Source organism: Trachypithecus francoisi, unplaced genomic scaffold, assembly GCF_009764315.1.
Source record: "Trachypithecus francoisi isolate TF-2019V2 unplaced genomic scaffold, Tfra_2.0 Lachesis_group16, whole genome shotgun sequence".
NCBI lineage: Eukaryota > Metazoa > Chordata > Mammalia > Primates > Cercopithecidae > Trachypithecus > Trachypithecus francoisi.
The window spans coordinates 30,954,874-30,982,229 of NW_022681461.1; the positions used below are offsets into that span (position 1 = coordinate 30,954,874).

The window sequence follows — 27,356 nt, forward strand, 5'->3', positions numbered from 1 at the left end:
TCCCTCCCGTAGCCTCGTAGCATGTCAGGGGTTATTTTCAGAAGGCATATGCTCCTCTGCTGTGAATGACATAACCTTGCTCCAGAATTCCAGGTGCCTGTGTTGAGATGGGGCTTGTTGCAAAATCCACAGGATACCTCTTCCCACAATTGAAATCTGCAATATTTAGTCTCCACCAATATGTATGATCTATTCCATGTGTCAGGATTCTAGTCTTGTTTTGTTTTTTCCAAAGAAGGCCTTGACATTGGTTTAACCTAGGTCCCTTGGCTGAGCATTTAACCGCATTTAAATTCAGCTTATCTGATTGGGCTTGGTCCTTGGCTTTCTTGGTTATTCCTCTGTACCCAAAGTGGCCCTTTGTCTTGCATATCTGGCTTTCAATTCCTTGAAATTAAAATTTCTCACTCAAGTTCATACTCACTCTTAAATGTTCATTTTCTTTCTGTAGCACATCAGTGGTCCTTTGCAAAAGGTATTAATACCTTAGCCTGATAGCTCCGATTTCCTTCACATGTATCAAATGCCTGACACGTTGCACCCATTAGCCTCCCTTCCACTGGTTCTCGATTCCAATTCCTTCCAATAAAACTTTAACAGTTGAACTGCCAAGATCCCATCTTGTCATTTTTCCTCAGCCCACTTCTAGAACAACTGTCACATGTTGGGTTCTTTGGAGTTCAGGACATGATGTTTATGGTTGACCACCTGCAATAGGAAAGGCAGGTGGGGAAGCAGGATTGGACAAGGAAGAAGTTGCACTGCCAATGCTTGCCTTATAAAGTCTCAGCCTGGTAGGAAGTGAAAACTGCACATCTGAGTGTCCCACACTAAGCCAAAATGGCTTGGCCTTTAGACTCTGCCATTCTCAGCCACCTCATAGAGCCGGCTGCAGGAAGTGTGTGGCCTTGGGCAAAGTGGTTCTCTGCAGCTGAGGCAAACCCTGAAGAGGCTGATCACTGGAGGCTGGTTGCTTATTGCATATGAAGTGGTATCAAATGTAATTGCAAGGCCACTTCTTCATAAGTAGAATGTCATAAAATTCTCTTTTGATGGGGAGAATTATCAGCTTGATACAGAAGAGCTTGAATCACCATTTCCCCAGAAGTGTATCATTAGTTCCATGAGAAATGCTAAGCCAAAAAAAACAAAACAAAACAAAACCTCAAGTCAAATTCATTTGAAAAGCTTGATGCATTACATCCTTCTCTTGGAGATTCATGGTAACAATGACATTTTTCAAGCTTTGAGAAGTCCTGCATGAAAAATACATGTTAAATTAGTTTAATTCAGTGTTTCTAACATTTATTTGATTATGGGAACCACCCCCACCTCTTCGTAGGTAACATCTGTCAAGAACTTGTGGAAATAGGATTCATAGAAACATACTTAGGACAATGCTGGACTAGAGCACTTTCAGTGGTGGGCCCCAAGGAATCAGATCACCTCTGTGTTACACAACCCACAAATCTATTGACAGATAAGTGGATAAAGAAAATGTGGTACATACATACAATGGAATATTATTCAGCCTTAAGAAAATCCTGCCATTTGGGACAACATGGCTGAAACTAGAGGATATTATGCTAATAATCCAGTCATAGAAGAAAAAGTACTGCGTGATTTCACTTAAATGGTGAATCTAAAATAGTCAAACTCATAGAAACAGGGAATAGAACAGTGGTTACCAGGGTCTGGGGAGTTGTTGTTCAATCGGTATAAAGTTTCAGTTATGCAAGATGAATTAGTTCCAGAGATCTGCTGGACAGCATGGTGCCTGTAGTCCACAATACTGTATTATGCATTCAAAAATTTGTTGGGAGGGTAGATCTTGCACGTTGTGTTCTTAACTAACACACACACACACACACACACACACACACAGACAGACGTAGGAAACGTTGAATGTGATAGATAGGTCTATTGCCTTAATCTTGTGTTAATAGTTTCACAGGAGTATGCTTATATCCCACCTCATCAAATTGTATACATTAAATTTGTGTAGTTTATTATATATCAACTGCATTTCAATAAAACCTTTTTAAAAATCACCCCTGTATTATAGTGGTACTAGCTTTATCTATCAAGCCTAACCCTGGAACTCATGGAGGGTCCCTGCAAATGAAAGAGGTATTGAGGAACTGGCACTGCCCCTTTAAGGGAAGAAATGAAGTGCTCATGTAGACAGGGCAGTCCCCAAGCACAGGAGGAAGGTGGTAAATGATTGCAGTCAGAGCCTGTGGAATAAGAGTGCTGCTTTCAGGCAGTGGTTGCAGAGGCTGGGATCCATTCTGCAAACAGTAGACAGGAGGCTGCCCTTCAACAGGCAGATGACAGGAGGGTTCCATAGTCAACAGCAGGACACATGGGCCAACTTCCAGGCCAAATGGATGCCTTGGACTCTGGCTGTTCCAGCTGTTGCTTTTGGTCTTTTCATATAAACAAATCTAATACCAGTTTAGAGAAATATTTATACCAGTAAGCACCATGAATAAAACATGTACTTGGAATTGTTTGCATATTACATCACTTTGGAAAAATCATGACACCTGTTTGCACAGTATTTACTGATTAACCAATTTAAACAAATCATGTGTAGAGAATTCGAGGAACAATTTAAGATTGTATTATTTTCCCCATAAATGGTCTCTTTTATACCCATGGAACTTGGAGTCCATAAACGTTAGATTATAAATATCTAAATACAGTTAGGTGCCTTTCAAAAGCAGCAGGAAAGAAAACAATATGGAATGTTTGGGGAGAGTAAATGGTCAAAAGGTCATGGAGAAAAATCAGTGGCATCCCCAAACTGGGAAAAGCAAAACATCTATTTTTTTCTCCTTTCTGCAATAACACTTTTCCCCCTACAGGATTCATGCATGTGGCTGTAAAGACTTTATAAAACATTCATTTACATGATATTCTGAATAGATATGAATTTTATTATATAAAATTATGTAAGTGGAAACACATGCATTCTCCTTGTTTCTTCTTATTTCTATAGTTACGTTTATAAAGAGTAGCTTCTTCTCTAGGAAGATGTGTTTATCGGGTAACTCTCAATGGCAGACAAGTAGTGCACCACTGAGGACTGACACATCCATATCTCTCCCTCCATCCTGTGCCTTCTGTAGGTTCTATATTTCCTGGTTCCTCTGGGATTTATATCTCTCTAGAACCATGCAGCTGAGTTTTGACAACAGAACATGGTCAGAAACCGTGTGTCCTCTTGTTGACCTCCAAGCTTAAGGCATTAAAACCTCCACAATCCTTCGTGTTGTCTTCTGCTGTCCACCGGCAAGATGCAAAGGACCTGGCAGAAGGTTCTGAGGCTGCAGGGCAGGGTGATGCTACATGGAAGGGCATCCACTGACCTGGAGCATGCACATTGCATTTTGCTTGAGTAAGAAATGAATTTATATTTGGTTAAGCTTCTGAGATTTCAGAGTTTGTTTTAGGAACCAGCATTTCTTATGTTAAATAACATAACAAGTGACTTATCATTGTGTTGATTGTCCTTAAAGAGACAGTTTCACAAACAAGGGAGGGGAAAAGTAGAGACAGACTAAAAGTTTATATGTATATACACATAATTTTTTTCTTCCTCCTCATTAAACAGAAATAAGGATCTCAGAGCTTTATTTACACATTCATTTCCCCACTGTAACATCACATCAATCCTTAATTTTTACAAATGACAACACTAAGGCTCAGAGAAGGGCATTGATTTCCAGTATGATATTAGACAATGGTGGAGCTGGGACGTGAACCCAGTTCTATTTCTACTATGCTGTGAGTCAGTACGTATTTTATCTATTTCATTTTACCAAGAGCTTTGGAAAACCAAAATGTAATGAATATTAGGGAGGCAATGATCAAGACAGAGAGCTAGGCCCCTCATCCAAGCACAAAATAACTTTGTAAACTTAGGCAAATCATTTAACCTTTCTGTGCCTTATTTTCTCATCTGGAAAAATTTAGATGTTGGCCTTACAACAATTTGCAAAATATATACCACAAACCTGCAGGATTTCAAAGAATTCCTGGACAGGAATGGTGGGGGAGAGAAAAGTGTCCTGGACTATAGCCTATACATCCATATCAACCAGGACAGCTCCTCATGACCTTTTTGTGTATATAAGTGTTCCTTTGGATACAGGTTTATAGATAAGGTTTTGTTTTATCAATGTTTAACTGCTAATACAATTTCAAAAATTGGAAATTGGACTTCTAGGTCCATGCTTGCAGGATTCTAAAGAGGGGCTCATAGCATAGAGATGTTGCTGAAAGGATTGCCTGGATTAAGTCTTTGGTTATTAGATTTTGTCCAAAGCATTCTCAATTCTGATAACTCCAGTTCATTTGATGGACCTCTGTTTTAGCTGTGCTCTTTTGAAATGTCACTCTCCATAGTGCTCTACAGAAGAGAAAATTCGATTATTCAAAAAACCTCCACTCCAAATGACATCACCAATTTGCTTTACCTTTCCTGTCCTCTTATATTCCACCCCCAGCCTTTTGCAAACATAATTCAAAATGAATATTGCCTCTTTCATCAAGACTGGAATTTGACGCTTTGCTTGAAATCACCTTGGCATATTCCTTAGGCCAGGGGTGATGACAAAGTGAGACCTGAACATGCTGAAATGATGGGCCCCTTTGTTGCATCTCAGGTCCTGCCAGCTCTCCTTTCCCAGGTTTCGAAATTGCTGAACACTCAAACTCCTGTTGTACTTCCTTCTTTGGGTCTTAAACTTATCTTGTCAGATCTTAAAAGGCCAAATGGTGTCATGAACAAAGTGGCCATGGGTGGCAAGGATGGAGGGCATGCATGGGCTCAGCCAAATGTATTTCTACTTACCAAGGTGGACCTGGTTACGGCCACCACTGGATACCCAAACAGTTAGCAGTAGAGGCCAACACTAGCCCCAATATTGTACCATTCCCTGGGGTGATCAACTAGCTACCTGGTGGCAGGAGATTCAGTATGGTTTAGGAAGATGTGTTTTGGTGCCAACTTGACAAGGGGTGGACTTAATTTTATGTGTCAACTTGACTGGGTTAAGAGATGCCTAGGTAGCTAGTAAAACATTATTTCTGGATGTGTCTGTGAAGGTATTCCAGAAGACATTAGGATTTGAATCAGTAGACTGAGGAAGGAAGATTTGCCCTGAGTAAAGAAAACTTGAGGGCATCATACCATCCTTTGAGGACCCTGATAGAGCAAAGAGGGGAAGGAAGAGCAAATCCTGTATTTCTCTTCTTGAACTGGGACATCTGTCTTCTTCTGCTCTCAGACATTGGAGCTCCTAGTTCTCAGACCTTTGACCTTGGGCTGTGAGTTATATCATTTGCTCACTGGGTTCTCAGGCTTTTGAACTTGTATTGAATTAAACCCTGACTTTCCTGGTTCTTCAACTTACACATGGCATATTACGGGACTTCTTAGTCTCCATAATCATATGAGCTAATTCCTCATAATAAACCTAATCTCCTCTATCTATCTATCTATCTATCTATCTATCTATCTATCTATCTATCCATCCATCCATCCATCCATCCATCCATCCATCCATCCATCTATCTACCTATCTACCTACCTACCTACCTACTTACTTACCAACCAACTATTATCTGTCTACTATCTATCTGCTTACTATTAGTTTTTTTTCTCTGCAGAACCCTGACTAACACATAGGGGATGGATGGTGTTATCTGAACAAATAAAATGTAAACAATCTACTTCAGTGAGGACATCAAAATTCTGTTTGCAAGAGGGAAAATTCTATCCAGGGTATAGCTCTTCATTGATTGTATCTTCTGAGTTATGTTTGGTACTCTTAATATCTGAGGAGAGCAAAACAAATTATACCCCAAAACCAAAAGGCAAACAGAATGAAAGGAGAAAGTACAAAATATTAATTTAAGTGGAAGTTAAAATTCATAATAGATCCTTGACTCTTAAGAGAAATTCCAAGGATTTTCTGACTGATGTCCACATATATACTTTTTATTGTGGTTAAATTTGCAAACATAAAATTAGCCATTTTAAAGTGAACAGTTCAGTGGCATTTAGTACATTTCCAATGTTGTGCAACCATCACCTATATCTAGTTTTGAAAACATTTTTGTCATCCCGAAGTAAAGTTCCATACTTGTTAAGCAGTTACTTTCTATTACTCTCTCTCTCCAGCCTCTGGCAACCACCAATTTTCTTTCTGTTTCTGTGTATTTACCTATTCTGAATCTTTTATATAAATAGAATCTAACAAAACGTGACTTTTTGTGTTTTGACTTCTTTCATTTAGCACAACATTTTCATGGTTACATCATGTTGTAGTCTATATCAGTACCTCCTTCCTTTTTTTTGCTAAATATTCCAATGTATAGAGGTACCACAAGTTAAAAATCTATTTATCTATTGATGGAGATTTGGGTTTAGACTATTGTGAACAGTGCTTCTATAAACATTTGTGTACAAATACTTGTTTGAGCACCTGTTTGCAATCGTTTTAGGTATATACCTAGGAATGAAATTACAATGTCGTGGAATAATTCCATGCTTAACATTTTAAGCAATTGAGAAAACTATTTTTCACAATGGCTGCACCATTTTACATTCCCACTGGTAATGCACAAGGGTTCCAATTTCTCCATATTCTAACCAACACTTGTTATTTTCCATTTGTTAAATGCTAACCATCCTAGTGAGTGTGAAGTGTTTTGTGGTTTTGATTTGCATTTCCTGAATGACTAATGATGCTGAACATCTTTTTAAATGCTTCTGGGCGATTTGTATATTTTTGGAGAAATGTCCATTTAAATTCTTTGCTCAATTTTTGATTGGGTTGTCTTTTTGTTAAGTTGTAAGACTTATTTATGTATTCTGGATACTAGCCCCTTACCAGAGATGTAATTTGCAGAGAGGTCCTCCCCTTCTGTAGGTTTCCTTTTAACTTGCTTGATAGTGTTATTTCATGCACAAAACTTGAAAAAAATTTGATGATATCCAATTTATACATTTTTCTTTTGTTGTTTATGTTTTGAGTGTCATATCTAGGAAGCCATTGCCAAATCCAAGGTCATGAAAATTAACCCTCTTTCTTCTAAGAGTTTTATAGCTTTAGCTTTTATATTTAGGTCATTGATCCCTTTTGAGTTAATTTTTGTATATTGTGTGAGGTACAATTCCAATTTTATTCTTTTACATCGAGATCCAGTTTTCCTAGCACCATTTGTTGAAGAGACTGTGTTTTCTCCATTAGTCTTGGCCCCCATGTTGAAAATCAATTGACCATAGATGTATGGGTTTATCTTTGAACTCTCAATTCTATTCCAGATGTTATTATATGTTTGAAAATTGACCTTCAGCATAATAAAATTGTATTCACCATGCAACGAAGATAATTCCAAATTAATTAGACTAAAGTTTTTGGGAAGTTTTTCCAGTCAAGGTGTAAGAGCACTTTGCATCAGCCATCAGTGGATGCTCAACATGGAGATTCTTTCAGGGTTAGATTGCTCTGTAGCGGCATCTGCTTTCCTTCAATATTATACCTTCAAACAAAATTCCAGTACACATTTTCTCTCTGAGTCCACATATGTCAAGTCTACATGACTCATTTGAGATTCCCTGACCTAGGCAGTCTCAATATGAATCACCTCTTCCCATTTTGCTTTTCTGCTACCAACTTTCCTTCTCCCACCTTCTATGGTTTGTAAATACTTTCTTTACTTCTTTTCAATGGGAACTAAGTACTTAGAATGAATTCTATTCTTCTTATCTTTAAGGAGCACTCATTTAGGTATAAGTTAACATGCTTCTTGAAGTTTTTAGGGGAGTTCTTGTAGAAGGGAAGAAAAATATAAAGTAACTCTGTACTTTACACTTTTGAAAAAATGCAACTGCAGCAAAACATTGGAAAGTCAATCAAACAGTGGTTAGCAAACTCTTCAGATCCTTTCAGAAAAGGTCGTATGCCTGATTAGGTTTGTGATTGAGGATGACACTGGAAAACAAGGGCTCCATTTGATGTCAAGTGTGCACTGCCTTTGTTATGGTACATGCTAGGTATTTTTGATAATGGTGAGAGATTTTGCTTCCTGGATTTGCCATGAAAACCCTAATTTTAAAAAATGTAGTCCTTGGCATGGCATCAAAGCACCTGCCTTCTCCTTAAATGGAGCTGCTTTTGAGAGTTCCTACTTAGCCACTCAACATGGACAAGGTGTGAAACCATATTGCATTTATCTACATGACAACCACAACCCATTTTATTACTAATGGGAGCCCTTGTGTTTCCTTTTGAAAGGACAGAGTTGGTGGGAATGTAGTAAAGTATGACCATCTCACATCCGGCTCCTAATTTATGTCTCTCAAATCATTGTGGGTTGGAGGAAGGCAGTGACAGAGAAATTTCAAATCTGAATCTGAACTGTTGATGTTAAGACTTGCATGACATTATTGAACAAAACAAGTGCCTAAATATTCCTCTTTGTGAGTATCATGACTATTCATTTGCCTCCTAATGTAAGGATGTTAGAAGGGGGTAGGCAGGTACAGATAAATCTAGACAAACCATTGGAAAAAATAATCTCCTTTCCCAACATAGCTAAGTTATGATTTTAGAAATTAAGCCATTCATGTAAATGGAGCTAGCTAGCTCCCTGGTGATTCTAGCCTTGCAGCCGTATACTTAATGCCTGCTGCTTGCTCACATGTTCTTCTGTCAGCTACCCAATGCGTGAGATTCCATTCCCTTGAGTTTTCTTCCTCCCAGTTATAGCTCTGATTACCTCCAAAATGAACGTATAAGTAGACTAATACTAAAGTTATTCAACAAATTTATGCTTTAGTGTAAATGAGAGTTTGAGCTTCAGGGTTCTGACATTTTGATAACTGGGTCTGATTTGGGGAATACTGTGCACAGATTGGAAAGGGGGCAGTAGCTCAGTCTAATGAAGCCTGTGTTGTGGGAGTAACTACACTTGTTGCCATAGGCAGAATTTCATTTTGGCTCATCAACTGTTGGGAAAGGTGGAGGATAGAGCCCTGAGTTTGAGCAGGAAGATCTCTCAGTCACCAGCTGTGTGATTTTAGACAAGTCATTTGATCTCTCCAAGCGTCTGTTTCCACAGCTGTAAAACATGGCTAACAATTCTCTCTCATTGATGTGAGGATTAAATGAGCCAACACATATAAAGGACTATATACTTGTATATCTATTATTATCTGAGGTATTTAAAACATCAGAAGTGAGGTGTAAAATCTTGCAATCCACTCATTAGCTCTGTCAGTGGAGAGATGAACGGATTAAATCTGGCAGGTACTAAGCTTCAAGTTTGATTTAAGTTTCTTTCCTTCCACTCTCCTATTTGCAAAATGTTTTCTTCCATTGTTGAGAGTCACTGGAGCTTGGGCCAATTACTTGTGTTGACAAGTCATTAAAGAAAGTCATATAAGCATCTGGCTCTGGAGTGTAGGAAATCAACGGCAGCTCCAGGGCCTACCAGGTAGTGTGTAGTTGGAAAAATCTGTCCCCATACTGGGAACACATGGGCCTGATAGTAGAAGCCTGGGCACCATTAACTCTGCTTTCAAGACTGAAGGAGATTGAAAGATTAGCAAGCTGAGCTTTTAAATGGGATTCTTGTTTTTCTTTTAAATATTTCATTATTATTATTTATAGAGATATGGGCTTCTTTACAGTATGTACTCGCTCAGAGCACGTGACTTATTTATAATGATCACCTGAGATTTACTTAATCCAAATATATATTTATAGCCATTATTGTATTTTGTTCACTACATAATTATTTTAAACAATTTGGAAAATCTGTGTTTATGTTTTCACATTATGCAAAGAGGTCCTTTTAAGTCAAAACATTTAAATAGCAATACAAAATTGTTAATTGAGAAGTGAACTCATACCATAGAATTAAGTTGGAAGACCATTCACTTAAGGCAGGATATATATGCCGCCAACACGTATACACATACATACAACACCTATACACAAACATGTACACACATAGACATGCACACACATATTTATGTTTGGAAGATATTTATACATATATAAATATATATACATATATACACACAGATATATAATGGTATGCTGATAGTGTTTAACTCGATCATCAAACAACAACTCTACAAAATTCAGTGTTTTGCAGTTTATCAATTTCCATTGTGTAAATTTTCCCATTGTGGCTGATTTTAAGCCACCATGGTGATGTCACTGAATGTGGAATTGGAAGACATGTGCACCATCAGTTCTCACCAACCAGTATGGGCTGGCTTCAGCACACTGCTGGATAGATGCACTCAGAGTATAGCCACTGGGTGGATACATACAGATGTCAATGAAGAGAGTCAAACTCTGTGAAATATTTAAAGAGATTTATTCTGAGCCAAATATGAGTGACCATGGCCCGTGATACAGCCCTCAGGAGGTTCTGAGAACAAATTATGGCAAATAAACATGTTTTGGGGTAAAACATTTTGATTTTCTTCTTTGTCACATAGTGTTATGCCAGAGTCAGATTGGAAAGTGTGGGCGAAGGATTACCCAGGTGCCAAGGCAAGAGACTGAAGGTACAAACTGTATCAGTATAATGAAGAAAATAGAATAAATAATATTTATAATACAAATTAGATATAGAGATGATTATGGACAATTATCAATCATTAGTATAAACATTATTAATCATTAGTTTTTAATGTTACTCTTTGTTACATTACTAATAAAACCTAGGAATAACCAGTGGGTATAGGGTCAGGTGCTGAAGGGACATTGTGAGAAGTGACCTAGAAGGCAAAAGGTGAGCCCTTTGTCATGCCTGCGTAAGGGTCGCTTGAGGGCTCATTGGTCAAGTGGTAATGCCAGTACCTGGGAAGGCACCCATTTCTTAGCAGACTGCGAAGTCTCCTTTCCTTGGAGGAGTCAGGGAACACTCTGCTCCACCAGCTTCTTCTGGGAGGCTGGATATTATCCAGGCCTGCCCACAGTCATCCAGAGGCCTAAACCCCTCCCTGTGGTGCTGCGCTTCAATGGTCACACTCCTTGTCCACTTTCGTGTTCCTCCGGTACTCTTGGTTCCTCTTTGAAGTTCGTAGTAGATAGCGGTAGAAGAAATAGTGAAAATCTTAAAGTCTTTGATCTTTCTTATAAGTGCATAGAAGAAAATGCTGAGGTATGCTGCCTTCTCTCTCTGCTTCTGCTACCTAAAAGGAAGGACCGCCTCTCCACGATCACATGACTTGCTTGACCTTATCAATCACTTGGACAACTCACCCTCCTTACCCTGCCTCCCTTGTCTTTTATGCAACAAATATCAGCGCGCCCAGCCACCCTGGGCCACTACCGGTCTCCGCGTCTCGGTGGTAGTGGACCCTGGGGCCCAGCTGTTCTCTTTATCTCTTTGTTTTGTGTCTTTATTTTTATTTAATTTTTGAGATGGAGTCTGGCTCTATCGCCCAGGCTGGAGTGCGGTGGCGCGATCTTGGCTTACTGCCAACTCCACCTCCCGGGTTCAAGCCATTCTCCTGCCTCAGTCTCCGGAGTAGCTGGGTCTACAGGTGCCTGCCACCACGCCCTGCTAATTTTTTTGTATTTTTAGTAGAGACGGGGTTTCACCGTGTTTGCCAGGATGGTCTCGATCTCCTGACCTCGTGATCCACCCGCCTTGGCATCCCAAAGTGCCAGGATTACATTGTATCTTTATTTCTCACAATCCCTCATCTCCACACACAGGGAGAACAACCGCTAAGCCCAGTAGGACTGGAACCTACAGGAAAGTAAGTCACGATATATAGGGTTAAATAAAACCTATCTGATGAGAATTTATGGTTTGTAGGGCATGACTCTCCAGACCCCTTAGATAGGAATTTGGGCAAGATAAGAAAAAATTAGAGCTTATGATGTAATTGAAGTAAGAGCTTTAGATGTAAATGAAGTCTAAAAATCACACACCATGTAAGTCTACTATTAGTTCTGGAATTGATGCCCAGCCCCCTCTTACTAGGGAATTGCAGAGCTCTTTAGGTACAGCCTGAGAGAATTATGTTTGGCTTATCCTCTGCTTTTTCATCTTCATGCTTCTTCACTAATCCTCTTCAGTATGAAGCCTTCTAAAGGGTTTTGTATAGATCAATCATGGAAGGGATTCAGCTGGGCAAAGTACCATCATTCCAGATTATCCAAGAGAGTTTATAGTTGCAGATGATTCACCAGTAGCCATGGGGGAACTCCTGTGGTTCTCTGCAGTGATGGCAAATAGGATACTAGTCATTAGTGAGCACACATGTGCACATACTCACATACCATTCTACCTTTTCTGGGGGAAAGCCTGTGCTTGTTCTCTTTCTGCAGAGCAGGCCTAGAGCCAGGAAAAGAGGTTGCCCATGCACTGTGATTTAAGGTTGGTAGGAAGCCTTCTTCCTCTTTCCTCCCTTCTAAAGAATCTTCCCACCAGCCTGGACCACTTCATTTTATATTTTCTCCTCTGCCATTAGGGATTATTTTGTTCCCATTAATAATGTTTTCCTTTTAAAGAGCTCAGCTTACCTGAGAAGAGGGAACAGTAAGATGGGAGCTCAGAAATGAAACAGAGACAAAAACTCAAAGATAAGAATGATTCTTGCATAATTTGGCCTGAAACAGCCTGCAGATGATGCCTTATTTCCCTCATTTTCCTGGCTCCCTGCAGCTTGTCTGCCCACTTGTAGATCCACCCCCAATTCAATGCCAGTCAGTTAATGCTAACTTGTAGACCCAGTTCCTATGCCCTGAATCATTTTGAGGGCTTCAGTAACAAGTCATTATTAATTTATTAAATCAACATTGAACATTGACCCTGTCCTTGAAGAGCTCACAATTTCTTGGAAGAAACATTAAGAAAACAGGATAATTACCTTGAAACTAGATACTTTATCCTACTGGAGAGTTATTTCCGAAGGGCTTATGAAGCCCAGAGAAAATATCCAGCAATAATTTGTGGGCATCCTGGAATTAGAGGAGCCTGGCTTCAAATACTGACTCTGATGTTTTCTAGTGGTGATTCTTTGGGCAAGTTGTTTAACTTTTCTGATGGTAAATTTTCCTAATAGTGATTATTACATAGGCCAATAAGGTCAATAACACTGGAATGTAACTTTGATGTAGACAGGCACTTTATTTTATTCGCTGTTATGTCTCTACCAAGTAGAACAATGTCTGGCACATAGTAGGTGGTCAAAATACACTGATAAAATAAGCCAGTTAAAGTGCCTAGTACAGTGTATATAGGTACTTGATAATAGTAGCTTTATGTTATTATTTTCATTATATTCTCGGAGGAAATAAGCAGTAATTCTCCCTGTGCGATTAGGAAACGGTTTATAGAATTATCATCTTAAATGAGATATAAGAATTATCAGCAAGAGGAAGTCCAGTGGGAACCCCAGGGAGAGAAAATAGCATAAACTATTGCAGTGATGAATGGTCTAACAATTCAAGAAAGAATGAAATACTAGATGGAATAGAGACATGGTGGCCCCAAAGTGGCCACAGCCATTCCCTAACTCCACTGATAATCTGACTCTTTCTGGACTAACCACTGGGTCCTCATTTTTGTTCCCTAATAATGATTGCCACTTAACGTAGTGTTTACTACATACCAAGTACAAAATATGTATCAATTTATCAAATCCTTATAACAATTCATTGAGATAGATACTATTATCCATTTTAAGACAAGGAAAGTAAGACAAAAAGGAATTTACTAATTCACATGAATTAGTGCATGTTCACAGCTAGTCAGTAGAAGAACTGGGCTTCAAACTTAGACATTTTAGCTCCAGCATCTTATTCACCTCACCTACACTAGGCAGCTTCTTAGTCATAGTCGTATTTTGTGGTCAACTAGTAATTCTCACCAATATCTCCAGGCTCACAGGGAGATGGGATGTCCTTGAAGTTGTAGAGAGCTATATCTTTCTTGAGGCAACATAATGTGATCAGAAATGATCTTCCAAGGTTCTCATGCTCTTTCCTATCTGTAAGAAGGTTTAACTACAGGATAATGGATCCTCTGTCAGCCTAAATTGCTGAGTGGCTGCATGGAGGACAGTTGCCTTGGAAAGATTGCTAGGATCACAGTAGTGTTTAAGAAAGAAATTTTGCTGAAGTAGGTTTGGGGATTGTTTGTTACCTAACCTCTCCTGACTGATATAGCTGCCTTTGCGCAGACCTTCATGCTGATTAAGTGAGTCCAGGGCTCAAATTCTGAGTTAACAGTTCATTTCCAGACCTTGCCTCATCCCATTCACCTAGGGTGCCCTTGCTCTCATTTTTGGGGGTAATTTGAATAATATTCCAGTCATTTCCTCCTAGATTATATGCTTATTTGCCCTTGCTAATTCCACCTCCCCAGGAGCTGAAGTTCTGGCTCACAGCCCTACCTCTACGTTACCCAATCAGATATCCGTCTGGCTATGTTGTCTGACATTCCCCACATGGTTCTGTGATATACCTAGATAAAGCACTCTTCCTAGTTTCTTGTCTTCTGAAAACGGCACTATAGAGTGTTTCTAAGTATTGTAACATTTTCTTGGTAAGCCTTTCTGTTAGGTAGAATCATTATTTCTCAGCCAAACTCACTTTGTTTCCTTATGGGATCTGTGCTAGTTTCTGATTCCAGCTTTCTCTAGCACTGTCTCTTATTTATAGCCAAGAATCTTGGTTTATCTTCTTAGTTTAAGCCACTATGCTTGTGCCCAGAATGTCCATGCTAGCAATCCAGAAACTTCATGGGTATTGATATAATAGGCTCAGCTTCCAATTACCCACTTCAGCATACCTTATTCCTTGGGTCCTTTAAGTGTTCTTCCCCTCCTGCTACTACCAAAGATGAAAAAAAAAATAAAATTAAAATTGACACAGATATTTGATACCTAAAACTTAGACAAGGAACCAAAAGAGAAAAGTTTCTAAAAACAAGAGTAAAATCTTGCTTTGGTTATAAATAATCACGGTAGGTAAAATTCTGAGATGGCTTCCAAGAATCTGACCCTGTGGAGTACATGCTCTGTATATGCCCTGCCCCTTATGACAGACAGGGACTTGTAAATACAATGGGAGATCGTTCCCATGGTTATGTTACATTTTATAGCAAAGAGGATTTGTAGATGTAATTAAGGTTTCTAATCAGTTGACTTTCAATTTATCACAAGGGAGATTTTCATGGGCAGGCCTTATAAAATCAGGTATGCCTTAAAAATAATAAGCAACAGCAGCTGCTAGAAGTGAGAAAAATGCCACATTGTGAACTATTCACTGAAGGTGCCACATAGCTAGAATCTGAGAGTGATTTCCAGCTGACAACTAGCAAGAAAATGGGACCTTCATCCTACAACCCCTAGTAACTAAATTCTAGCTTCAGATAAGACCACAGCCCTGGCCAGTCTCTTTATTTCAGCTTTGCATGATCCTGACCAAATAACCCAGTTAGGTTATACCTGGAATTCTGACCTACAGAAACATTGAGATAATACATATGTGTTGTTTTAAGCTACTAAATGTGTGGTGATTTGTTATGCAGCAATATAAAACCTTATAGAATAATCAATTGCTTAAGTGGGGGGACAAGAGATAAATAATTGGATACTAGTATATAAAGACAAATGAGGTTTAAAAGTAAACAAAAGGTCTATAGAAATGCCTTTAAGCTGCTAAAAAGAAAAAGAAAACTTAAAATTTTGCTGAGTGAGAAAACAAATAATTTCACTGACCTCTTCTAAGAATAATTCAATGTAAGTTACATAAATATATTTTATTTAAAATTATTACTTTTAACAGCTTTATTGACAAATGACATATAATAAACTGCACATATTTAAAGTGTATAGTTTGGTAAGTTGTGACATAAATGTGTACCTGTGAAATGATCACAACAATGAAGATTGTGGTCATATCCATCACCCCCAAAAGTTAAGTTCAGCTTCCTTTGTGATCCTTTTGTAATCTTGCTGTCCACAACAAGAAACATGCCAAATTGGCCACTTAAATCAAGACTGTGAAACAATGTTCAGCTCTTTCTTATTTTCTCCACACAGCACACATGTTAAAGCCAGTGTCCTTTATAGTTGGCAGTCTCAAGTCTGACCCAACGTAGAACCTGTGGGGTAACTAGGGGATAATAGGAAGGGGCACAAAAAGACCCCCACACCCCTATTTTTAAACAAAAGATTATTACTGTAATAACTTAGTTATGAGTTTCAATATCTGGATATGACAAAGTTTACCAATCATGTTCAGACAGTAATGCAACTTTTACAATGCATGGTTCACATAGATCCATTAGCCTTTCTTCCTCCGGTTCTCCTGCAAGAATTTTTGGATCTACCTGCTGGACAGAAAATTAGCAATGAAGAATGACAACAGCAACCTCTTTTTCCCTTGGTTATCTGTTAAATCATTCAGTTAGGAAATAATAACTTTTCAGAATTTAGTTGAACATATTTTTACTTCAAAAATATAAAGGATAGTTAAAATAAGCTTTTTTCAGTGATGTATATAACAAGGATTATCTTAATTTTTTTAGAGTTCCTGGAACTCAAAATTTCAAAAAGAGAATAGTGAAAAAATTAAGAATAATTATTTTTGATGGTTCATATTTCACCTATGTGAAGGTCAAGGTCTTCAAAAATACCTTCAAGTCATTTTACTTTGCGAGTCTTAAAGTTTGTTCCCCAATATACAGTATGAAGTTGTACAATTGAGTATGAGACAAACCTTTAAAAAATCCACTCATTATAGTATAAATTCTTTCTCACCCTAGATGAGACAATATTCCAGAAACAGTGCTACTGACGTTTCCTGCTTTATAGCATTTTATAATTCTTCAAAGCACTTTACTTATGCTACTTCTTCTGACACTTTCTGTACTGCTATGAAGCAGGGAAAGTAGTTCTATTTCCACTTAAAGATGATGGAAGAAAACTGAGGTCTGAGGGATGAACTGACTTGACTAGAGTTGGTTGATGGTGTTGCTGGGATTAAAATCCAAATTTTCTAGGCTTTTCCCTCATCCAGGACTATTTGTGTTCATTTTCCTGATAAGCATAATTTTAGAAAACTGTACCAAAGAGTAGGTAGGAGAATATATGTATTTTATTATCTTACATTACATTCTAAATGAAGGAATTCCTTATAAGCCATTTCTCTGTCTCAGACAAATGAAACTAGCAAAGTTACATGGAAATAAGAGTTTTTGCTAAAACACTGTTCAACAACAGTCCAGAAATAGTTAAGGGACAAAAATCAAATACCTGGTGTGTAGTTCCCTCTTGTGTAGAAAAAAGACAAAAGAATGACAGTTGTACAAGTTCCTGCAGGCAAAGCAAAGGCTGAAACTTCTCCTCCCCATCTGTGTTTATTATGACAAATACCGTTTAATCTTCCACCTTCACTTCCAATTGCTGGATTATTTTTGTAAAAATAAAAAAATGATGACAACATAAAAATAGAAGGCAAGGCCCACTTAAGAGTCCTCATTGTCTATAGAATAATTCTGAACAAATCTCTGCTCTGGGCACCACCTGTCCTGTCAGCTCCTTAGTGAAGGAGAAAGACAGAAGAAGGCCCTGAAATTTCCACGTGAATAGAGAAAACCATTTCTCAGGTCCACAGCTCAGAGTAACATGAATGAAACTGTTAAAAGACATTCACCAAAGGTGGAGAAAACCAACCAAACAAGAGGCAAAAAAAAAAAAAAAAAATTGTTTTCTTGGCCAGACAGTGCCAAGAGTAGAAAATTAAGATTGTTTAAGGTCAAGAAAGAAAACTACTATCACACTGAAGTGGGTGATATGACACTAAGGCAGCCCCTTGCCAATGTCACAAGCTCTCATGGCTATGGGAACTCCATCAGTTGGTAGTATGAGCAGGACAGGTGGAAAAAGAAGATGGAAAACAAGAAGCCACATACCAGCAGTTATGTGGGTAAGATGAAAGGTGAAGTCATTTGAGCTCTCACTTTAACCTTCCAAGGCTATTGGGCCTTGGAACTGTAAGGAAATGAAATGGCTTATTTTGAGTAACTCGTGGCTTTTGAGTTAGTAACATATGGATACACTTTTTGTTATTTTTTATTTCAATAGCTGTAGGGGTACAAGTGGTTTTTGGGTACATGGGTAAGTTGTATAGTGGTAAAGTCTAGGATTTTAGTGCACCTGTCACCTGAGTAGTGTACATTATACTCAATGGATAACTGTTCATCTCTGACCCTCCTCCTATTTCTTTGCTTCTGAGTCTCTAATGTCTGTTACACCACTCCATATGCCTTTGCATACCCATAGTTTAGCTCCCACTTATAAGTGAGAACATTCAGTATTTGGTTTTCCATTCCTGAGTTACTTCACTTTGGATATTGGCCTCTAGTTTCATCCAAGTTACTGTGAGAGACATTATTTTATTTTTTTATGGCTGAGTAGTAGTCTATGACATATTTGTACCACATTTTCTTTATGCACTCATTGGTTGACTGATGGGCACTTAGGTTGATTCTATATCTTTGCAATTGTGAATTCTGCTGTGATAAACATACACGTGCAGGTGTCTTTGGATAGAGTGACTTCTTTTCCTTTGGGTAGATAACCAATAGTGGAATTGCTGAATCAAGTGATATGTCTACTTTTAGTTCTTTGAGAACTATCCATACTCTTTTCAATAGGGGTTTACTAATTTACATTCCCACCAGCAGTATCTAAGTGTTCCTCTTTCACCACATCCTTGCCAACAATTATTGTCTTTTGGACTGTTTCATAATGGTCATTCTGGCCAGGATAAGGTAGGGTAAGTGGTTTTGCTTTGCATTTTCCTCATAATTAGTGATGCTGAGCATCTTTTTTTTCAGATGTTTGTTGGCCATTTATATATCTTCTTTTGAGAAATGTCTGTTCATGTTATTTGCCTTCTTTTTAATGGAATTATTTCTTTTTCTTTGTGGCTTGTTTGAGTTCCTTGTAGGTTATGGATATTAGTCCTTTATCGGATGCATAATTTGCAAACATTTTTTTCCATTCTGTAGGTTGTCTGTTTACTCTGATGATTCTATCTTTTGTTGTACAAAAGCTTTTTAGGTTAATTAGGTCCCATTTGTTTTTGTTTTTGCTTCATTTGCCTTTGGAGTCTTAGCCATAAATTCTTTGCCTAGGCCTATGTCCAGAAAAGTATTCCTCTAGAATTTTGATGGCATCAGATCTTAGATTTAAGTCTTTAGTCCATTTTGAGTTAATTTTTGTATATGATGAGACATAGGGATCCAGTTCCATTCTTCTACATGTGGCTATCCAATTTTCCCAGCACCATTTATTGAGTAGAGTGTCCCTTCCTCAATTGATGTGTTTGCATACCTTGTCAATGGTCAGTTGGTTATAAGCGTTTGGTGTTATTTCTGGGTTCTCTATTCTGTTCCATTTGTTTATGTATCTATTTTTACACCAGCAGCATTCTGTTTTGGTTACCATAGCCTTACAGTATCATTGAAAGTCAGGTAATGTGATGCCTACAGATTTATTCTTTTTGCTTAGGATTGCTTTAGGCTATTCAGGAGTTTTTTGGTTCCATATGAATTTTACATTTTTTTCTAGTTCTGTGAAACATAATGTTGGCATTTTGATAGGAATTGCAGTAAATCTGTATATTGCTTTGGGCAGTGTGGTGATTTTCATGATATTCTTCCAATGCATGAGCATGGGATGTATTTCCATTTGTTTGTGTCATCTATTATTTCTTTCATCAGTCTTTTTCTGTTCTTCTCATAGAGATCTTTCACCTCCTTGGTTAAGTATATTCCTAGATATTTTGGTTTTTTGTAGCTATTATAAAGTTTTTTGTAGCTATGAGTTCTTGGTTTCATTCTCAGTTGGTCGTTCGTGGTATGCAGTGGTGCTACTGACCTGTGTTCATTGATCTTGTAACCTGAGACCTTTGCTAAATTTATTTATCAAATCTAGGAGTCTTTTGGAGGAGTATTTAGGGCTCTCTAGCGATAAGATGATATCATTGGTAAACAGAGATAGTTTGACTTGTCTTTTCCAATTTGGATGCCCTTTATTTTTTTCTCTTGCCTGATTGCTCTGATTTGGACTTCCAATACTGTGTTGCATAGAAGTGGTGAAAGTGGGCATCCTTGTCTTGTTTCAGGTCTTGGGGTATGTTTCAGGTTTTGAGGTATGTTCCTTCTATGCTTAGTTTGTTCAGGGTTTTTATCATAAGGGGATGCTGGATTTTATAAACTGCTTTTTCTGTGAGATACACCTTTTCCCTTTACCTTCTTCCTTCTAGCTTGCAATTTATCTTCCAGCCTTCACACATTTTTTCCATGGCTCCAGTTTCACCAATGTGTTCTCATTTAGGTCCATCAATTTTCTCAGATTAAATCAGTCATATGCCCGCAGAAAATCTGGAACTGCTAAGAAAGCTCTCCTTCCTCTTCCTCACCTGTACTTATGCTAAGTGGGACCAGTCAGTCATCTTGCCTACTATGACCAGCCCAGTTCCATTCCAGTGAGCTCTCCATGGGTTTCCTCTTCTCTCTCCCTCTGATGTCAGCCACTCTCTAATGTTCTTCTAATGGCTCTGCCTTTCATCTTTTCTACTCCATTCTTTCCTAAATGTTTCCATCAGATTAGTCTTTCCTGGATGCGCCTTCACTCAGATCACTCTTCCACTCGAAACTTCTCAATAACTCTTACATATGTTAAGAAACTCTTACATATGTGAGAAAACCTAGTTTGGCCTTCAGCTATGTTGAGGGAGATAATCCGTTGCCTTGGGTCAGGAGAATCTCTCTCTGCCTGTCCTCTCTGAGGACACCAAATGAAAATCCTAACTGTCCTCTGGCCCTGAGCTGTTTTTCTAGCTAGTCACTTGTCATGACAACAGCAGCCTGACTACCAAGACTGCTTGCTCCTTGAGGGGAAGGGGACTGCCTTACTTATTGCTTGCTACAAAGAGTGCTGAGCGTTTGGCTGTGGATTCCTCAGTGGCACCATAACCCACTGCAGGCGTAGATGTATTTGTGTCCATTGCATCACCCCTTTGGGAAAACGGGACTTTGGATAGAGGAGTGTATTAGTCCCAACTAATAGGATAGATGTATATACGAACGGAAGTTTATTAAGGAGAATTGACTCATATGATCACCAGGTGAAGTCCCACAATAGACCATCTACAAGCTGAGGAGCGAGGAAGCCAGTCTGAGTGGTTCGCCAGGGACTCTCAGGCCGTCAACCACTTCCCTCAGGAGAAGCCAACAGTGCAGCCTTCAGTCTGTGGCTGAAGGCCTAACAGCCACTGGCAAACTACTGGTGTAAGTCAAGAGTCCAAAAGCTGAAGAACTTGGAGTCTGATGTTCAAGGGCGGGAAGCATCCATCACTGGAGAAAGATGAAAGCTGGAAGACTTAGCAAGTCAGCTTCTTCCACCTTCTTCTGCCTGATTTTTCTAGTAGTAATGGCAGCCAGTGGTTTGGTGCCCACCCACACTGTGAGTGGGTCTTCCTGAGTGTGGATCTTCCACTCTCAGTCCACTGATTCAAATGTTCATCTCTTCTGGTAACACCTAGAAAAACCCAGATATGCCCAGAAATAATACTTTGTATCCTTCAATCCAATCAAGTTGATACTTAATAGTAACCATCACAGGAGCCACTGGGACTGTGCTGATACTCCTGCTGTTCATTATGCTGTGAGGAATGAACCATCCTGCATGATCTATTGAGTCTTGTTGTCTACTTCTGCCAACTGTGAAGTTTGGCACGCTGACCTGCTTACTTGCTTAGTCTAAGAGGGTTGATTCTTTCTGACTAAGTGCTTTTATTTATTTATTTTTGTTTGTTTGTTTGTTTTATAATCTATCATCTACAGTTCTTTTTAGTGCTGGATATTTACTGTTTAATGAATCAACCAATCAATCAAACTCATTAAACCAATTTGTTTAATGAATCCTCAGCACCAGCCAAACTAAGCTGGGCTCTTTTCACTTTGAAGCCCAGTACCCAATACTTATTCACATCTGCTTATGCCTTTTCCTTCACCTGGAGTTCTCATTTCTCACATCATGCCTTGTCCAAATTCTTCTCTTCCACTAACAGCCATCTCTACTGCTACCGGCCATCATAGTCTGAGGTAATTAATCTCTTCTTCCTTTGTTCCTTTGACTTCCCATAGGACATTAAATGCACCTCTCATACAACAGTGATTATTTTCAGTATTTGTACTTATACATTTAGGCATTTTCAATTATCTTCCAAAACAATAGGAATTTGTTAGATACTTGACATATGTCAGAAAGGGAACTATTTGTAGAAAATGTTGGAAATGCAAAATGAATAAGGTATGGTCCCTACCCACATTAACTCTCATTCTGTAGCAAAATAATCTTGAATAAAGTGAATAAGGGTATAAATTATATCACAAGAGTGTTTTACTAAATTCTTATGATAGTACAGCAGGGGCTACAATTCTCCATGAATGGAAGGTCTGAGAAAGCTTTAAGGAAACAGGTACATTTTTTCCCTGTGTTTGTCACTTATGCCCATGGGCATGGGGCTTGTCTACCTTCCTTACTAGTTTAGTTTTTAAAAGTCTATATTGTGTCATCTTGAATCCCTCACAATAAACTAAAGTATTCATTTATTTAATTAATTTAAATAGTTATTTAATATTGAATATAGGTACATTTATTGATCACTACTAGGTACAAGGCAATAAACTAAGAACTAGGTAACATATATCTTTTTATAAAGGTACTCCTGCTTTAGGGAAATGCAACCTCTTAGCAACTGATGTCTGCAGGGCTATACAGAGAGAATCTCAATCTCCCATGGTGATGTGTACCATCTTTATTTAAGATGTTCAGATTTAACTTAAAAATACATCATTGCCTTAATATAATTTATTTCAATAGGATTGTCACCTTATTTGTACAGTTTTGTATGAGGCATGCTTCTATTCATTTTTAAAGGCTCAGCTCAAATGTTATCTCAAAGTCTTTTTTGATCTCCACACTTAGAATAACTTAACTGTTCCCTGCCGTCTGCTCCTATGTCATTTGTTTGTATCTTTATTATGTCTCTGTGTGTTTAATGCTTTGATTTGCTCTTTAACAGTGAGCTCCTTGAAGGGAAGTGGTTTTTCTCCATTTTACTAGGGCCCCTCAAAGTGATTGGCACTTAGGAAGTACTCATTAAATATTTAATGAATTCATCCAAAGCTGTTCCCCATCTAAACTTCTGACAGCTTGATCAAGCAACTGTGGTCAAACATAATTTAGAAGTGAACTTTAAATGTTATTGTGACTAAGAACCTGCATTTAGAATATGACCTGTCACAAGTCAATAATATGAAGACAGCCCAATAAAAAATAGGCAAAGGTTTAATTAGACACTTTATAATAGAAAATTTATAAGTGATCAGTAAGTCATGAAAAAGGTGGTCAATATCACTACTCACCAAAAAAAATGGAAATAAAGCCATAATAAGATACCATTTCATGACCTTGAGAATGGCTAAAATGAAAAATGGCTGACAAAATCCAGTGTTAGTCAGATGTGGAGCAACTGGAACATGAAAACATTGTTGGTGGGAGTGTAAAATGTTACAACTACTTTTAAAACCAGTTTGTTACTTTCTAAAGCCAAACATATACCACACTTACAATATAGCCCAGGAATTCCACTCTTAGGTATTTACTTACCCCTGAGAAATGAAAAGCTATGTCCACACAAAGACTTCATAAATATTCATAGTAGCTTTAATCTTGAAACAATCTAAGTGCCTATCAACAGGTAATTAAATAAACAAAATGGGGTATATCCATGCAATGCAATTCTACTCAACATTTAAAAGAAAAGGATACAGATACATGCAATAACATGAATAAAATTCAAGATTGTTTTGCTGAGTAAAAGAAGCCAGACTAAAGATATGACACTCATGTCTAATTCTATTTATATAAAAATCCCAGAAAATGCAAACTCATCTATATTGACACAAAGCAAATGAATGGTTGCCTGAGATGAGATGGAGGTAGAGACAGATAGAAAAAAGGCCCAAGGAAACTTTTGGGGGTGATCACATGTTTGTTATCTTCATTATGGTGATGATTTTGCTGGTGTGAGTGTGTATGTGTATGTGTGTGCATGCGTTTGTGTGTGTGTGGGTATGTCAAACCAATCAAAGTGTACATTTTAAATATCTATAGCTTATTTTCTGTAAATTATGTGGCAATGAGTTATATTTCCAGAAAGCAAGAAAAGTAGTATTAATTTTAAAAAATAAATGCCACCGTGTCTCATAAAAACAATGAAAAATGAAGTGACAAAACACAACCTGAAAAGCATCATTTGAAAGTGTCCCTGATAGTTGTCACAATGTTGCCACCCTGAGTACAATCCAAACACAATTGAAGGATGCCTGCCTCCACAAATAGCATTTGGAACTCATTGAGATTGGCTGCATGGCACAGACTATGGGACTAACATAGGAAACACTGGGGAATGTTTAGGGGACTTTTATGTTCAATTCAGATGTTAGATTGAAATAAAGCTCATCTGAGAAATCTCTACAGCACATTTTCCCTAGCCTGAAATTCCTTAATAATGTTGCTGTTAAAGGACAGAGCAAATACTAGTATCATCCTTGTTGGCTAGCAATATTACAATAGGCTTTTACATATAGGAATGATGTTTTGACTGTGAAGCTATGTAAGGGTGAGGAGTGATACAGTGGGGTTCTGTCCTCCAGAAGCATAGGGCCTAACAGGAAAACGTGACATAAATACCACCAAGAAAGATGTAGTTTATAAATTATGCACAAGAATCAAGAAAAGATTCACAGACAGTTGAGTGAACAGTCTTCTGCCTTTGTGAGCAGGCTGAACAAAAGCTTCAGAGTTCAGAATTTGGCATTTGGACTTGAGATGGCCAGAAAATTTTACACAATTTAAAATTTTTAAAATTTGGTTTATATAAATGTAAATAAAGTATGGCTATGATTTTGGATACAGATACACTCAGATCTTCTCCTCTGAGGCTGTCCATGGTATGAAACTCACACTCTATAGTGAAGAAACCTTTGGCTTAAAGACATTTTAAAGAAAGGAAAAGATTGAAGGTGGGATTGTAGGTGTCTTGAATAAATAGTGTTTATAAAGCACATTTTGGAAACTTTTATCATAGTAGATGACTTCAAGATGCTATGTGTGTGTGTGTGTGTGTGTGTGTGTGTGTGTGTGTGTGTGTGTGTGTGTAAGACAGAGAATGGGAAGTAGGGAGAGGGAGATAAAGGCAGAGACAGAGAAAGATAGATACACAAAGACTGACATAGAGAATTGAGCTAGCGAGAGCAAGTGTTCGCATGTATTTAGAAAACTTCCATGTGTGTCTTTGGAAAAATGATTCTTTTCCTTCCTCTATCTTTTTGTGTTTTCTTTTTTTAACAAGAACTTTTCCTAAATTTGCCATCTTAGTCATCAAAGATGACATGAAAGAGCCATGCATTAAGTGGCAAGGAGACTTGACTTACCTGCTGTATTTCTGCGACACCTGTGGAAGAGATCTGTTAGTCTTAACTTGCAGCTGGAGCCCTAACAGTAGTGTCAGTCATCAGGTAGAAGTCAATAATGAAAGAATTTTAAAAGCCTGTCCATATTGCCATGCCACCCAGATTCCTTAAGTGCCATGAGAAGCAAAACTCTGACAGGGATTTTTTTGTTTTTGTTTTTTACTTTAATCAACTTGGGAATGATGTGGCTTCACTGAATCTATGAAAAGAAAGAAAAAGGAAAAAGAGACAATGAAATCCTTGTCCTTTTTGTATGTTTGGAGAGCTCTTTGTGGCTACTAATATGGGATTTGTTTCAACATAAAAACTGGTTAAGGAAGTGGGAAGAAGGGGGAGGAGTTCTTGGGAACAGAGGATAGAAATAGATTTCATAAAATGTCTTGTGTCTTGGGACCCCTAGCCAGTCCTGAGTGACAGGGCACGGCCATCCTGGAGACAAAAATATTAATATTTGTGCTCCCAGGAAAGGATACAAATATATGACCAGACCTTTTTCTTTTCTGTGGCTTTTATTTGTTCAGAATCAGTTCCTTATGTATTTTTTCTTATGTAACTTGGTGTTTTCATCTCCCCAGGTTTCTTTACCTCTTGGGTAGCATATACCTGAGGGCTGAATTTAGACCACTGGGTTCAGGTTCTAGGTTCACCACTTACTACATGTGGGAGTGTAAACAAGTTATTTAACTTCTCTGCATCCCAATTTTCTCATTCATAAAAGTGAGAAAAGGAATAATAATAATTGCATAGGAATTTGGAAAGAATCTGTCATGATAGTACCTGTGCATTGGAAATGCTTGATAGCTGTTAGTCTTTTATGGTTTTTATTTCTCAGCCTCAGCTGCCTGCCTTTTCCTCTGCTTCCTGCACCAGATGGACATCCTCAGAATAGTATTCACAAACCCACAGCTTGGTTAAGTAAGGACTCAGGGAAAGCTGGGTCCTGCTAATTGTCTTGGGTCTGGTTACTCAAATGTAGATTCTCAACATAGCAGTCTGGTAAGAACAAACATTTCCAGACCACCTGTTTGTCTAAGTATATGCCACAGCCCTGGGAGCAGAAAATGAGGAGGAGGAAGAAAAGAAATAGGAAAAGGCAGAAATAAACATATTCTCTTTTGAGGCTGCAATAAATGAAAGCATTCAGAAATTATTAATTGAGAAACCAGAGTAGAGTCCCTGTGAATTACAGATATTGGTATTAGAAGCAACACAGTATGAACACAATAACGTAAAACTCAGTAAGCAAACATAAGTTACGAGAAAGGGAAAATTTAAATGGGGAAGGAAAATACATCAAAACATCAACAGCTGTTATCTTTAGGTAAAGAGATTGCGATATATTTGTTTATATCTATGTCTGCATCGTGGTACTTTAAGGCCAGAGGCGTCTTAGCAAGTAACATTGACTATTCATCTGTGGACGGACATTTGGGTTGTTTCTAGATTTTGCCTATTGCAAATAATGCTACAATACACATGAAAGTATAGATGTCTCTTCAAGATCCTGATCTCAATTCTTTTGAAGATATACCCGGGGTGAGAATGCTGGATCATATGGTAGTTCAATTTTTAATTTTTTAAAGAACCTCACCAACACTGTGTATCCTTTTGTTTATAATAGCCATCCTAACAGGTGTGAGGTGATATCTCATTTTTGATATGCAAATGGATAAACAAAATGTCATACATATATACACAGTAATAATATTCACTCTCATAAAGGAAGAAAATCCTGTGTTTTG

General features: G+C 38.1%; 1 long non-coding RNA gene across 1 annotated transcript; it reads left to right on the forward strand.

The window, feature by feature from the left end:
- The first annotated feature begins 1,158 nt into the window (after nucleotides 1–1,158).
- On the forward strand, nucleotides 1,159–21,403 carry LOC117099327. The gene is made up of 3 exons (XR_004443765.1): nucleotides 1,159–1,169; nucleotides 11,463–11,467; nucleotides 21,295–21,403. It is a non-coding gene; the product is annotated as an uncharacterized LOC117099327 (long non-coding RNA).
- Nucleotides 21,404–27,356: the final 5,953 nt, after the last annotated feature.